Consider the following 14,972-nt stretch of genomic DNA (forward strand, 5'->3'; position numbering starts at 1 on the left):
TCAGAGGTCAGCTGTGTGACTTTGGGCAAGTCACTTAACTCCTCTGTGCCTCAGTTACCTCGTCTGTAAAATGGGGATGAAGAGTGTGAGCCCCCTGTGGGATAACGTGATAACCTTGTAACCTCCCCAGTGCTTAGAACGATGCTTTGCATGTAGTAAGCGCTTTATAAATGTTATTATTATTATTATTGTTGTTATTATTATTATTATTATTATTATAATTATTATTATTATTATATGCCATTCATTGATGGATCGACCTCATTCTCACTGTAAACTCATCACGGGCAGGGAACGTGACCGCCAACTCTGTTCTGTTGTCCTCTCAATTGCTCAGTACAGTGCTTGGCGCACAGTAAGTGCTCCGCGCACAGTAAGTGCTCCATAAATGTGACAGATTGTTCGATCGATTGATCTTCTCACTTACAGGGGAAGATTCATTCATTCATTCATTCAATCGCATTTATTGAATGCTTACTGTGTGCAGAGCACTGTACTAAGCGATTGGGAAGCACAAGTTGGACCATCGATGATCCTGAAGTCCGATGAAAATTCACTCATTCACTCAATCGGATTTATTGAGCGCTTACTGTGTGCAGAGCACTATACTAAGTGCTTGGGAAGTACAAGTTGGCAACATATAGAGATGGTCTCTACACAACAGCGGGCTCACAGTCTAGAACGGGGAGACGGACAACAAAACAAAACATGAAGACAGGTGGCAAGTGATCAGAACAAAGATAATTAAAGCTAAATGCACATCATTAACAATAAAAAGAATAGTAAATATGTACAAGTAAAATGAATAGAGTAATAAACCTGTACAAACATGTATCCAGGTGTTGTGGGGAGGGGAAGGAGGTAGGGCCGGGCGGATGGGGAGGAAGAGAGGAAAAAGGGGGCTCAGGGCTCAGTCTGGGAAGGCCACTTGGAGGAGGTGAGCTCTCAGTAGGGCTTTGAAGGGAGGAAGAGAGCTAGCTTGGCAGATTGTGGAGGGCCAGAGGTAGGACATGGGCCGGGGGTCGATGGCGGGCCAGGCGTGAACGAGGTATAGTGAGGAGGTTAGCGGCAGAGGAGCAGAGGGTGCAGGCTGGGCTGGAGAAGGAGAGAAGGGAGGTGAGGCGTCTGTACAGATGAGCATCCGTGTTTGCGACCATCCCAGACCTGAGCCTGTACGGTAAGTTATTAGAGAAGCAGCGTGCTTAGTGGATAGAGCACGGGCCTGGGAGTTGGAAGGTTGTCGGTTCTAATTCCAGTTCCGCCACTTACCTGCTGTGAGACCTTGGACAAGTCACTTCACTTCTCTGGGTCTCGGTTACCTCATCTGTAAAATGGGAACTGATACTGACAGCCTCACGGGGGACAGGGACTCTGTCTAATTCGACTCGCGCTCTTTCCACTGAGCCACACTTTAACTGTTGTTTCCCCTGGAATATTTTGTTTCCCAAGCTTGAGTACCCGAATATTATCTACAAAATACAAAAACAAATATTTTAAATCCAACCGTCTACTCCTGTATGCTTACTACTTCACCTTCATTGCTCTCTCTTTCTGAAATACCTTTTTCATCCCTCTTATCCTGTTCAATGTCTGTATTTTCTTCTTTAACAACACTATGAAAGGAAACACACGGGTAATATAATAATAATAAAGTTGGTATTTGTTAAGCACTTACTATGTGCCAAGCACTGTTCTAAGCGCTGGGGAGGTTACAAGCTGATCACAGGGGGCTCACAGTCTTCCCCATTTTACAGATGAGGTAACTGAGGCACAGAGCCCACTGTTGGGTAGGGACCGTCTCTATATGTTGCCAATTTGGACTTCCCAAGCTCTTAGTACAGTGCTCTGCACACAGTAAGTGCTCAATAAATATGATTGAATGAATGAATGAAAGACTTCTCAAGCGCTTAGTACAGTGCTCTGCACACAGTAAGCGCTCAATAAATATGATTGAATGAATGAATGAAAGATTTTCCCAAGCGCTTGGTACAGTGCTCTGCATATAGTAAGCACTCAATAAATACGATTGAATGAATGAATGAAGTGACTTGCACAAAGTCACACAGCTGAAAATTGGCAGAGCTGGAATTTGAACCCATGACCACTGACTCCAAAGCCTGGGCTCTTTTCACTGAGCCACGCTGCATCTTTAATTATAGTATGTGATTACTACTGTGAGCCCATTACTGGGTAGGGATCGTCTCTATGTTGCTGAATTGTAGTTCCCAAGCACTCAGTACAGTGCTCCGCACACAGTAAGCGCTCGATAAATACGATTGAATGAATGAATGACACAGTCCCTGTCCCACATGGGGAAAATGGGTATTGAATCCCCGTTTTTCAGATGAGCTAACCGAGATCCAGAAAAGTGAAACGAGCATTCCTAGGCCCCACTGTGGGCAAATGTCAGAGTTGGAATTAGAACCCAGGTCCTTCTGATTACCAGGCCTGGGTCCCCTCCTGCTCGAGAAGCAGCATGGCGTCGTGGATAGAGCACGAGCCTGGGAGACAGAAGGTTGTGGGTTCTAATCCCAACTCTGCGACTTGTCTGCTGTGTGACCTTGGGTGAGTCACTTCACATCTCTGGGCCTCATTTCCCTCATCTGTAAAATGAGGATTGAGACTGTGAGCCTCACGTGGGACAACCTGATTACCTTACATCTACCCCAGTGCTCACAACAGTGCTTGACACATAGTACCTGCTTAACAAATACCATAATTATTATTATGAGAAACAGCATGGCTTAGTGGAAAGAGCATGGGCTTGGGAGTCAAGGTCATGGGTTCTATGATAATAATAATAATAATAATAGCATTTAGTAAGCGCTTAATATGTACAAAGTACTGTTCAAAGCGCTGTGGAAGTTACAAGGTGATCGGGTTGTCCCACGGCGGGCTCACAGTCTTAATCCCCATTTTTCAGATGTGGTAACTGAGGCCCAGAGAAGTAATTCTGTCACCGCCACTGGCCAGCTGTGTGACTTTGGGCAAGTCACTTCACTTCTCTGTGTCTCAGTTGCCTCATCTGTAAAATGGGGACTAAGACCGTGAGCCCCATGTGGGACAACCTGGTAACCTTGTATCTATCCCAGTGCTTAGAACAGTGTTTGGCACCTAGTAAGTGCCCAACAAATAACATTATTATTATTATTATTGTTATTGTTATTATTATTATCAGGTGGGACACAGTCTCTGTCCCATGTGGACCTCAGTCTAAAATATGAGGGAGTAGGCCTTAATCTCAATTTTACAGATAAGGTCACTGAGGCAAAGGTGAGAGAGGTAACTAGTTACAGTCCGTGGTGGGCATAGTGTTCCTTCCCACCTGGATCAGGATCCAATCAAGTATGGCTCCAGTTCGTTTGGTTTTTTTTTAGCGGAGGACAGGGTGTGGCTGAAATTGACGGCAGAGGAAGGTTGCGGCTGATTCATGATTTAGGAAAACAAGGTACATTGATTCAAAATGGAGACTGAAAACAAAATGGAGTAATTCTGGTTAAGAGTTGGTTTCCCCATATTGTTAATCCAATTATTTATCATATCCCGCTTGCTGACCTCCTTGCCTCTTGTCTCTTCCCACTCCAGTCCAGACTTCACTCTGCTACCTGGATTCTTTTTCTACAGAAAAATTCAGGCTATGTGTCCCCACTCCATTCATTCATTTATTCATTCATTCATTTATTCATTCAATCAAATTTATTGAACACCTACTGTGTGCAGAGCACTGTACTAAGCACATGGGAACTACAAGTCAAAAAGCTTCAAGGGTTGTCTGTCCACCTGTCAATCAACTTTCCCCCTCTTGCCTCACCTCGCTATTCCCCTACTATAATAATAACAATAATAATAATAATAATAATAATAATAATAATAATAATAATAGCATTTATTAAGCGCTTCCTATGTGCAAAGCACTGTTCTAAGCACCGGGGAGGTTACAAGGTGATCGAGTCGTCCCTCGTGGGGCTCACAGTCTTAATCCCCATTTTCAGATGAGGGAACTGAAGCCCAGAGAAGAGAAGTGACTTGCGCAAAGTCACACAGCTGACAATTGGCGGAGCCGGGATTTGGTAGATACAAAATCAGGTTTGACACAGTCCATGTCCCCAGTGCTTAGAGCAGTGTTCTGCACACAGTAAGAACTCAGTAAACACCATTGATTGATCGATTGAGAAATGAGATAGAAGCCCACCGAGTTGGTTGGTGTGAGAGGAGTGAAGTATGCGGGCTGGTGCATAGCAGGAGAGAGTTTTTGGGTGTCTTAAAGTCGAGTGCCTTAGAGGAGATTCCAGGTGGGTTGATTGATTTGGTCCGGTGTGTCGTGTACAGTGTGGGAAGCAACCCCTCAGCCATCCCGCCACTGCCCCATCAAATAGGGGAAGACAGGGCCGGCCTGTCTCCTGTCCTGTTCAGCCACTGCAGTGTCGTGACTCTCCCCCTGTCCTTCTGGCTTCGTGACTCCAGGCTGAGGTCCAGGAGACGTAGGAGAGGACTGGGAAGCATGAAACCCCACCCTCACCCTGCCTCCCCTAACACACACACATACACACACACACACACACACACACACACACACACACACACACACGCATGCACAGCCCTCAGAAGACAAAGCTGCCCTTTGTCCAGTGGCGCAAGGTCCACCCGGGAGAAGCCACAAGAGCACTGTGGACTGACTCCTTGGAGCCTTTGAGATTTTGCCTGGGCCGAGGCTGACCACAAAATATACGGTGGAAACCACCTCAGCCTGGGCACCGAGGCCAGGGCTCAATTCTGGCTCGGATCCTGCCGTGATGCTCCTATTCTGGCTGTGCCAGTGCCCTGGGAACACAGCAGGATGGACAAAGCACACATGCATCCCCCACCCCTCTTCTCTCTCTCTCTCTCTCTCTCTCTCTCTCTCTCTATCTCTCCTCTTTCTCTCTCTCTCTCGAACTTCCCTTTTCCCTCCTTCTGGGTGGCCACTGATGGCATTTGATAATAATTATGGTATTGTTTCAGCACTCACTATTGAGGACCAGTACTGCTTAATGGAAAGATCCCAGGACTGGGAGTCAGAGGACCTGAGTTCTAATCCCAGCTTTACCGCTCATCTGCTACGTGACCTTGGGCAAGTTGCTTCACTTCTCGGTTCCTCAGTTCCTTCATCTGCAAAATGAGAATTCAATACCTGTTCTCTCTACTACTTAGATTGTGAGCCCCATGGGAAATTGGATTATTCTGTGTATACCCCAGTGCTTAGCAAAGTGCTTGGCATAGAGTAAACTCTAGTGCTTGGCACACAGTAAGTTAAGGGCTTAACAAATACCACCATTTATTTATTTTTAATAACAACCAAGGCAGTCTTGTACTGTTTCCTTAAACGTATTCCCCTCTGAACAGGCCCATGTGAGTTCACCACACCACAGCTCTTGACTATGCTGGGCACGTAGTAAGTGCTCAATAAATACCATTGATTGATTGATTGATTGATTGATCCTGCTGGTGTCATTTTCCCTGCTGGGCTGATTCCAGTCGCTTCCCCGGCCACAGGCCCGCGGTGTAAACGAGGAGGGGGGCAAACACCCCACTGAAGAAAATCTCCCCTAACCTTCCTGCTTCATTCTAAATCCCGTTAGCTGAAACCAAGTCCAGCCAGGTCTCGGCCTCCCAGTTACTCTCTGGTTTGATGCTGCCGCCTGGTGGCTAATACGAGCACGAACAGTTGGTTGAGAATGATGATTTTGGTATTTGTTATTCATTCATTCAATTGTATTTATTGAGCGCTTACTGTGTGCAGAGCACTGTGCTAAGCGCTTAGGAAGTACAAGTCGGCAACATATAGAGACGGTCCCTACCCACCAATGGGCTCACAGTCTAGAAGGGGGAGATAGACAACAAAACAAAACATATGGACAGGTGTCAAAACCATCAGAATAAGTAGAATTCTAGTTATATGCACATTAATAAAATATAGTAGTAAATATATACAAGCAAAATAAATAGGGCAATAAATATGAACAAATATATACAAGTGCTGTGGGGAGGGGAAGGAGGTAGGGTGCGGGGGAGGGGGCGATGCGGTGGATAAGAAGAAAGGAAAAAGGGGGCTCAGTTATGTGCTTACTATGTGCCAAGCACTGAACCTCGGAGGTTCTAGGGGCAGGGGTGAGTTGTCAACGGTCTGCCTGCCTCAGTTGTCTCCCAGTTTCTTCTGAGGATAGAGCTCAGGGCTGGAAGACAGGACGAATGGCTTCTCGATCTAGCACTGCCCTGGTCCTGCTGGGTGTCCTTGGGTAAATCGCTTAACATCTCTGGGCCTCGGTTTCATCCATTCATTCAGTCAGTCGTATTCATTGAGCACTTACCGTGTGCAGAGAACTGTACTAAGCGCTTGGAAAGTACAAAACACCAAAAAGAGAGATAATCTCTGCCCACAGTGGGCTCACACTCTGGGAAGAGGGGAAGGCTGACCTCAATACAAGTAAACGGACATCAAAATAAATCAACAGAATTATAGGTATATACATATATACCTAAGTGCTGTGGGGTGGGGATAGAAGTTGAAGAGCAAAGGGAGCGAGTCGAGGTGATGCAGAAGGGAGTGGGAACTGAGGAAATGTGGAGCTTAGTCTGGGAAGGGCTCTTGGAGAAGGTGCACCTTCAGTAGGGCTTTGAAGTAGGGGGAGAGTGATTGTCTGGCAGATTTGAGGGTGGAGGGCATTCCAGACCAGAGGTAGGACGTGGGCCAGGGGTCAGCAGCGAGACAGGCAATATCGAGGCCCAGTGAGAAGGTTAGCAACGGAGGAGTGGAGTGTGGGGACTGGGATATAGGAGGAGAGAAGGGAGGTGAGGTAGGAGAGGGCAAAGTTATGCAGAGCTTTAAAGCCAATGGTACAACGGAATTGAGATGCCTGCTCTCCCCACCTCTTTGACTATGAGCCCTATGTGGGACCCTGATAGGGTCCAATTAGATTCTCTTGTATTGACCCCTGCCTTTGCACAGTGCTTGGCACCTAGTAAGTGCTCAACAAACGCCATTCTTAGTACCCGAGGAATGCGTAGCACCCTGGCTCCTCATTGCTGTTTTATACTATTAATAATGATAATAATAATAGTGGTATTTGTTAAGCACTGTTCTAAGCGCTGGGGGGATACAAGGTGATCAGGTTGCCCCACGTGGGGCTCACAGTCTTAATCCTCATTTTACAGATGAGGGAACTGTGGCCCAGAGAAGTGAAGTGACTTGCCCAAGGTCATACAGCTCACACGTGGCAGAGCTGGGATTTGAACCCATGACCTCTGCCTCCAAATCCCGGGCTCTTTCCACTGAGCCACGCTGCTTCTATAATAATAATAATAATAATAATAATAATAACGATAATGTTATTAGTATGGCACCTGGCATATAGTAAGCACTTAACACATTGCTGGAGTGGATACGAGCAAATCAAGCTGGACACAGTATCTGTCCCATGTGGAGCTCACAGTCTCAATCTTTTCCCAGAGGAGGTAACTAAGGCACAGAGAAGTGAAGTGACTTGCCCGAGGTCACACAGCAGGCAAGTGTCAGAACCGTGATAAGAATCCATGACCTTCAGACTCCCAGACCTGTGTGCTATCCACTATGCCGGGCTGCCCCAATTAAATTAAATTAATTTAAATACTGTACTGTTGCCAAAACACAAGAGACATACAAAGTCCTGACCAGTTCAGTACAGGGAGGTTGAGGACGAGTCTGGGCAGTATTGCAGCTAAACCACCTCACCCAGTGCAAAACACTGGCACACAACCACGTCTAACTTCACTGGATCTTCTAGGACTGATTTACACCTGCTAGCTTCTCTAGACTATAGGCTCGATGTGGGCAGAGAACATGTCTTCTAGACTGTGAGCCCACTGTTGGGTAGGGACCGTCTCTATATGTTGCCAACTTGTACTTCCCAAGCGCTTAGTACAGTGCTCTGCACACAGTAAGTGCTCAATAAATACGATTGAATGAATGTCTGCCATGTACGTGGAATTGTACATTCCAAAGTGCTTAGTTCAGTGCTCTGCACATAGTTAGCGCCCAGTAGATACCATTCATGATGGTGATGGTGTGCTCTGTCAGGACAGACTCATGTTATGAGAAGAGTGGGCCCAGTTCTTGGTCTGCGAGCTCCGTGTGAGAGAGGGGCTGTGTCCGACCCGATTATTTTGTATCTACTCCAAACACATGTGCCGTGGTGAGAAGCAATGTGGCCTAGTAGAAAGAGCAAGGGCCTGGTAGTGAGAGGACCTAGGTTCTAACCCCAGCTCTGCTACATGCCTCCTTTGTGACCTTGGGTAAGTCACTTAATGTGTAAACTAGAAATTCAGTTCTCCCTCCTACTTAGATTGGGAGTCCTGTGTGGGACAGGGACCGAGTCTAACTGGAATATCTCATATCTTCTCCAGCTCATATAACAACAACAATAATAATAATAATAATAATAATAACAATAACAATAACAATAATAATAATAATAATAATAATAATAACAATAATATCGGTTAGGTACTTACTATGTACCAGGCACTGTACTAAGCACTGAGGTGGATTCAAGCAAATCAGATTGAACACAATCCCTGTCCCACTTGGGGCTCCCAATCTCAATCCCCATTTTACAGATGAGGTAACTGAGGTCCAAAGAAGTTTAGTGATTTACCCAAGGTCACCCAGCAGGTAAGTGGGAGAGCAGGGATTAGAACCCTGGTCCTTCTGATTCCCAGGCCCGTGCTCTATCCACTACATCAGTGCTCGACACATAGTAAGGGTTTAACAGATGCCCCAAGTATTATTACCATTATTATTAGTAGCATCGTATGGTGAGCACTGTACTATTCCGTTACTATTATTATTGCACGGTTCTCCGTGCCAGTTGTGTTGAGTCCAAGCATCTCCCACCTCCGCTCTTCCGCTACAGCTACAAGTCGTGGTGGGGAGTTTCAGGCCAGACGGATGTTGAGAGGATAAAAATGAGACCACTGATTGATTCATTCATTCATCCAGTGGTATTTATTGGATGCTTACTGTGTGCAGAGCAATGTACTAAGCACCTGGGAGAGGCCAACAGAACGAGAAACAGACACATTCCCCACCCTCAACGACTGATGTGAGTGGGATTCAGAAATCCAAATTACTGTCATTGTTACATCCAAAAGATCGAGAAGCAGCGTGGCTCAGTGGAAAGAGCACGGGGCTTTGGAGTCAGAGGTCGTGGGTTCGAACTCCAACTCCTCCAATTGTCAGCTGTGTGACTTTGGGCAAGTCACTTAACTTCTCTGTGCCTCAGTTACCTCATCTGTAAAATGGGGATTAAGACTGTGAGCCCCCCGTGGGACAACCTGATCACCTTGGAACCTCCCCAGCGCATAGAACAGTGCTTTGCACATAGTAAGCGCTTAATAAATGCCATTATTATTATTATTATTATCTTTCCTGAGAGACCTGAAGAGTGTAGGGGAGATGGCAGGGCTGGGTGCCAGGCCCCAGGAAACCCACAGCACCACTGCTAGCTGTGGGCACACTGGCCCCTGGCAACCTGGTCCACCCCATTAATCAGCCAATGATATTTATTGAGCAATTTGTGTGTGCAGAGCACTGTACTAAGTGCTTGGGGGAGAACAATACCATTGGAAGCAGCATGGCCTAGTGGCTAGAGCACAGGCCTGGGAGTCGGAAGGACCTGGTTTCTAATCCCAACTCCACCACTTGCCTGCTGTGTGACCTTGGACAAGTCAGTATGCTTCTTTGTGCCTCAGTGACCTCATCTGTGAAATGGGGCTCAAGGCTGGGATCCCCTTGTTTAGACGGGGACTATGTTCAACCTGATTAGCTGGTATCTACCCCAGCACTTAGAACAGTGCTTGACACATAGTAAGCACTTAACAGACACCATCATAATCATTATTATTATTATTACAGTGCTGGTAGACACATTCCCTGCCCTCAAGGTGCGTACAGTCTATTAGGGGAGACAGACATTAAAATAAATTAGAAGTAGGGAAAGGAGCAGGGTATATGGATATGAACATGAGCGCCGTGGGCACGTGGGTGGGTCACCACCAATCCCGGCCCTCCTGCCACATCTCAGCTCTGCTGCCCCAGCCCCGATGCACCAAGCCCCAGCCCCAGATCACGTCTTCCAGCCCGTCATCCCCATCCTCAGCACCTCCTACATAGCCACCCTTAGTATTTAGGGTTTTATTTCTTTCTTTATTCCCTGGGGTCCAATATTAAAATTGCTCACACATTGGTTGTTCTGGCTTCCTTATCCATTTGGATCCACTCTCTCTCCTCCATTAGAGGGCAGGAACCATGTCTCTTACTTCTTTTAGGCTTCCCAAAATGCCCAGTACACCCAAAAAGGCACCCAGTGCAGCACTGGGCACATAGCAATAAAAATAACCATGATTATGGGATTCGTTGAGCGCTTACTATGTGCCAGGGACTGTACTAAGCTCTAGGGTAGGTACAAGCAAATCGGGTTGGACACAGTTCCTGTCCCATGTGGGGCTCCCAGGCTCAATCCCCATTTTACAGATGAGGTAACTGAGGCACAGAGAAGTGAAGTGACTTGCCCAAGGTCACAAAGAAGACAAATGGCGGAGCCAGGATTAGAACCCAGGACCTTCTAATGCCCAGACCCATGCTCTATCCAGTATTCCATGCTGCTTCTCAGTAGTCACCCAGTACAGTGCTCCATACACAGAAGGCACCGAGCACAGTGCTCCTCATGTTAGGCCCTTACTACAATTCTCCACACACAATTGGTGCTCACACTGTGCTCTGCACACAGCGGTTGCCCACTCCAGTGCTCTTGCAGACAGGTTCCAGTTAATAATAATAATAATAATAATAATAATAATGGCATTTGTTAAGCGCTTACTATGTGCAATGCACTGTTCTAAGCGCTGGGGAGGATACAAGGTGATCAGGTTGTCCCACGTGGGGCTCGCAGTCTTAATCCCCATTTTACAGATGAGGTAACCGAGGCACAGGGAAGTTAAGTGACTTTCCCAAAGTCACACAGCTGACAAGCGGTGGAGCCAGAATTAGAACCCATGACCTCAGAATCCCAAGCCCGGGCTCTTTCCACTGAGCCACGCTGCAGTACAGTGCTGGTGATACTGGCATTGTGCTGCCTTACTCGGCTCCTCCTTGACCCCCCACCACAGCCCAACAAGATCACCGCTGCTACTGTGGAACAATTTTCAAACCACGAACACCACTTTGGGACTCTTTCTTTGATTGGAGCCAAGTTCCGGCCCCCTTAGGGAGGGCCTCGAGGCTGGGGACAGAAGGCTCAAATGACCTTTTCCCCCCACCCCTTAATACTAATGATGGTATTTGTAAAGCACTTACTATGTGGCAAGCATGTTCTAAGCGCTGGGGTAGACAAAAGCTAATCAGGTTGGACCAGTCCCTGTCCCACATGGGGCTCACGGTCTTAATCCCCATTTTATAGATGAGGTAACTGAGGCCCAGAAAAGTGAAGTGACTTGCCCAAAGTCACACAGAAGTGGCGGAGCCACAATTAGAACCCAGGTCCTTCAGGCTCCCAGGCCCGCACTCTAATCACTAAGCCATGCTGCTTCCCATAGGCAGAGTTTACCCACCTGATGTTACCTTCCTGTCAGTCCATCAGTGGTATTTGATTGCTGACTGCATGCAAGGGGCTGTACTCGACGCTCAGCAGAGTCTAGTACTATAGAATCGGTAGCTAGAATCCCTGTGTCGGAGGAGATTCCAGTCTAGAGGTAGAGAGGGGGAAATTTGGGGTGTTTCCCGAGCCAGTCTGGCTGTCGACATCCTGTACAGCCCCCAGCCCCACGAGCAGCTGGGCTCCTCTGCCCCCAGACCATCCACTTCTAACTAACCAGCATCCAGCCACGCTTTAAATCATACGTCATTTATCGAAGGATAAAGATCTCCACTTAACGGGCTTGGAAATAAAATCCCCCCACAGGGGCCTGACCATTTCATTCCCCAGTCCCCACCCCACCGTCACCCCTCACCGGGCACCCCTCACACATTCAGCACGCCGGGAAACACTTCAACTTTTATTATCCTCAAACAGTCGTTTGGGACTTTTCCAAAGTGCAACAGTTATACGTGCCTGTAGGGGACTATCACAGTCAAAAAAAAAATTATAAACAAAAGGCAGTGACACAGCTTGTCATAAATGTTTTGGCAGTATTCTAGTTGCCTATCTAGAACTAAATATACACACACCGATGTATAACATCACCATTATTGTCTACCCCACACCGATGTATAACATCACCATTATCGACTAGCCCTCTGGGCAAAGCCGGGGCGGTCTTCCCAAGCAGACACGCCACGTTCCTAAGGAAATGTGGGGTGGGGACAGGAGGAAAGCCATCTCCCAGCGGGAGGGGGCTTTGATTGTCGTGATGGAGAGAGGAGGGCAGGGGCGACCCAAGGGCACAACGAGAATCGCGTGGACATAGAGGTCTCCTCCGAGGAACCTGCCCCAACTAAGCCTGGACCTGGGGGCGGAGAGTGGGGTGTGCCCGGAATGAGGCAGGAAGCCAGAATGAGGTAGGAATTGTTTGGGCTGCAGTAGGGGAGACGCCCTGCGCTCGGTTTCACAGGTGGGACCATCGGGCTGGGCCGGGTCCTGAGTGAACCTTAGTGGCCTCCGCACCCTTGGCTCCTCCCGTACAAGGTCCAGGGTGGGGACATAGTAGCAGCAGCGTCGGGGGGCCTGTTTCTGGCCCTTCTGGAGCATGCCTGCCCAGAAGGAATGCAAAAGTGGCCGCTGAGCTGGCTCTTCCTGGAGGCTCCCGCTGCCCATTTGGGGCTGAACCCAGGAACCCCTTGGAGGGAAAGCTGACCTCCCCACCTCCTGCCCTATGGACCCACGAGAAATCATGTGGCTTCCTCAGGGCAGTGGGGAATGGACAGAAACCAAGGGTTGGCTGGTGCCTGGGCTTCAGAGGTCAAGTGTGACCCGATCGGGCCTGATCCAGGGCCAAGCTGGAGATTCTTTCTCCGCTCTGGCCCCTGGTCACTTTCCCAAGGTCTAGGCTGGCCTGGGGGCCTGGAGCGGGAGGTGGGCACAGAGGTGTCGGGGCTGCATGGGCTTGGGGTGAAACCCGGGCCAGTTTAGGCGGGGAGGGGTGTCTGACGCTGCCAAGGAACCTACCGCCTCCGTTGTTATGGCTCTAGAGGAACGGAGTCACTGCTTGGACTTTTGGCAGCATCAGCTGGGCCGGTTCGGGGCACCTCCAAATACGGTGCTCCCCATCGACTACAGAGGGCAGGAGAAACCCTGCCCCACTCAGATCGGGGGACCTACCCCACAGGGGGCACAGAAAAGGGGGTGCCTGCAAGGTGCAGCCCCCTCAGGCCTCCCCGCTTTAGGATCCCGGCCAGAGGACTTTCTCCTCAGATTTCGCTAGAAGCTGCGACGATGAGCTCTGCTCTCTGCTCCATTCTCGTCTCAGCTGTGGCCGCGACCCTATGGGACCCAACCCCTCAGAAAGACTTCCGGTTCGATGCTTCGAATGGTAAAAACCCGGCCCCTCCTGAGTCCCCGTGTGGGATTGTGCTTTGGCTCGAGGACAACGTGTCACAAGCTCCACACATAGAACTATTGAAGACAGTAGTAGTAGTAGTAGTATTATACACACTGTTAGTACACCGACTAACTCAACTAGGCTCAACGCTAGCAGGAATCCATTCGGGGAGGGCTCCTGTCCATCCTGTGAATATCCCATTGGCCTTCTGCATCCCGTGAATGTTAACAAAGGAGGATGCTATTGCCCTGGTGCCTGGGATTGTCACAAGTGAAGTGGTTTTGGATCTTGAGCTGAGCCCGGGTCTCCAGGAGGAGAACTCCACAGGCGTCCGGAGCGGTCCCTTCTCCGGTCCAGGGTGGGTAGAGCAGTGGATGGCGTCCTGGGGTGGACAACTATTTACATAATTACAGGGGGCAGTGGGGGGGTGGCATCTGCAGCAAAGGGACAGGGAGGCCTTGGGCCAAGGGTGGGGAATTTCCAGGCAGCCACAGATGCTGCTGAGATTCTCCCCCTCCTCCCTGCTGAGAAGTGCACACTAGAAATGTCCACTTGGGCCCAGCGAGCCCAGTTCCAGGGCCCCGGGGGTCCGTCGGGGCCACTCACCTCTTTTGGTATAGGCCAGAGGCTCCTTGGGGCTTCTTAATTGCAATAAAGTGGTTTTCGGCAAGATGGGGAGGGGCGGGGGGGACACGGATGCATCCCGGGACTAGGGGGGTTGGGGGGACTGTGGGAGGCTGCCCTCCACCTGCTCCGACGATTCGCTGTCAGCGTCATTGTCCGCCGGGTCGATGTCCTCGCCGGTCTTGTTCTCTACCTGGGATGCTGAACCAGCTGGTGGAAACCGTCTCGGCGCCTGCTGTCTTCAAACATAGGGGAGCTGGGGAGCGAGCAGAGGGGCCATGGAGTCGGGGAGTCGGGGCGGGGGGGACAGCGGCAGGGTGGAAGTCCAGGGCTCCCACCCTTCGGGGGTAGAGGCATCCCCTCCAGAAGCGGATAAGGGGACCCCGACCCCCGGAATGGCACCACGGCCCCAGGGGCATCGGGGGGACCGACCTTCCAGCCCGACACGCTCCGCCCACCGCCTTCCCACTCCTCCTGGAAGACCAGACCCTGCAAAGCTGCCCCTGGGCGGGCGGGAGGAGCGGGGGCTGTTCCCATCCTCCCTGCACTGAGCCATACCACTCTGCGGGCCCCCGGGGACCGGTGCCCGGGGTAACCTCTGAGGTTGGCCCCTCAGGGGGAGGCACTTAACCTCAGCGGACAGTGCCAGTGCCTCTGACACTGTGGCACAATGGGAAGCAACGGCTCCTAGCACAGGGGCTCGGGGACTGAAACCCACAAAACATTCTCCTTCCCCCTCCTCCCTGCTTTCCTCGCCAACCTTTCAGTAGAGCCGGGTAGAAGCAGAACAGCTTCCATAG

This window comes from Tachyglossus aculeatus, unplaced genomic scaffold (assembly GCF_015852505.1).
Source record: "Tachyglossus aculeatus isolate mTacAcu1 unplaced genomic scaffold, mTacAcu1.pri scaffold_122_arrow_ctg1, whole genome shotgun sequence".
NCBI lineage: Eukaryota > Metazoa > Chordata > Mammalia > Monotremata > Tachyglossidae > Tachyglossus > Tachyglossus aculeatus.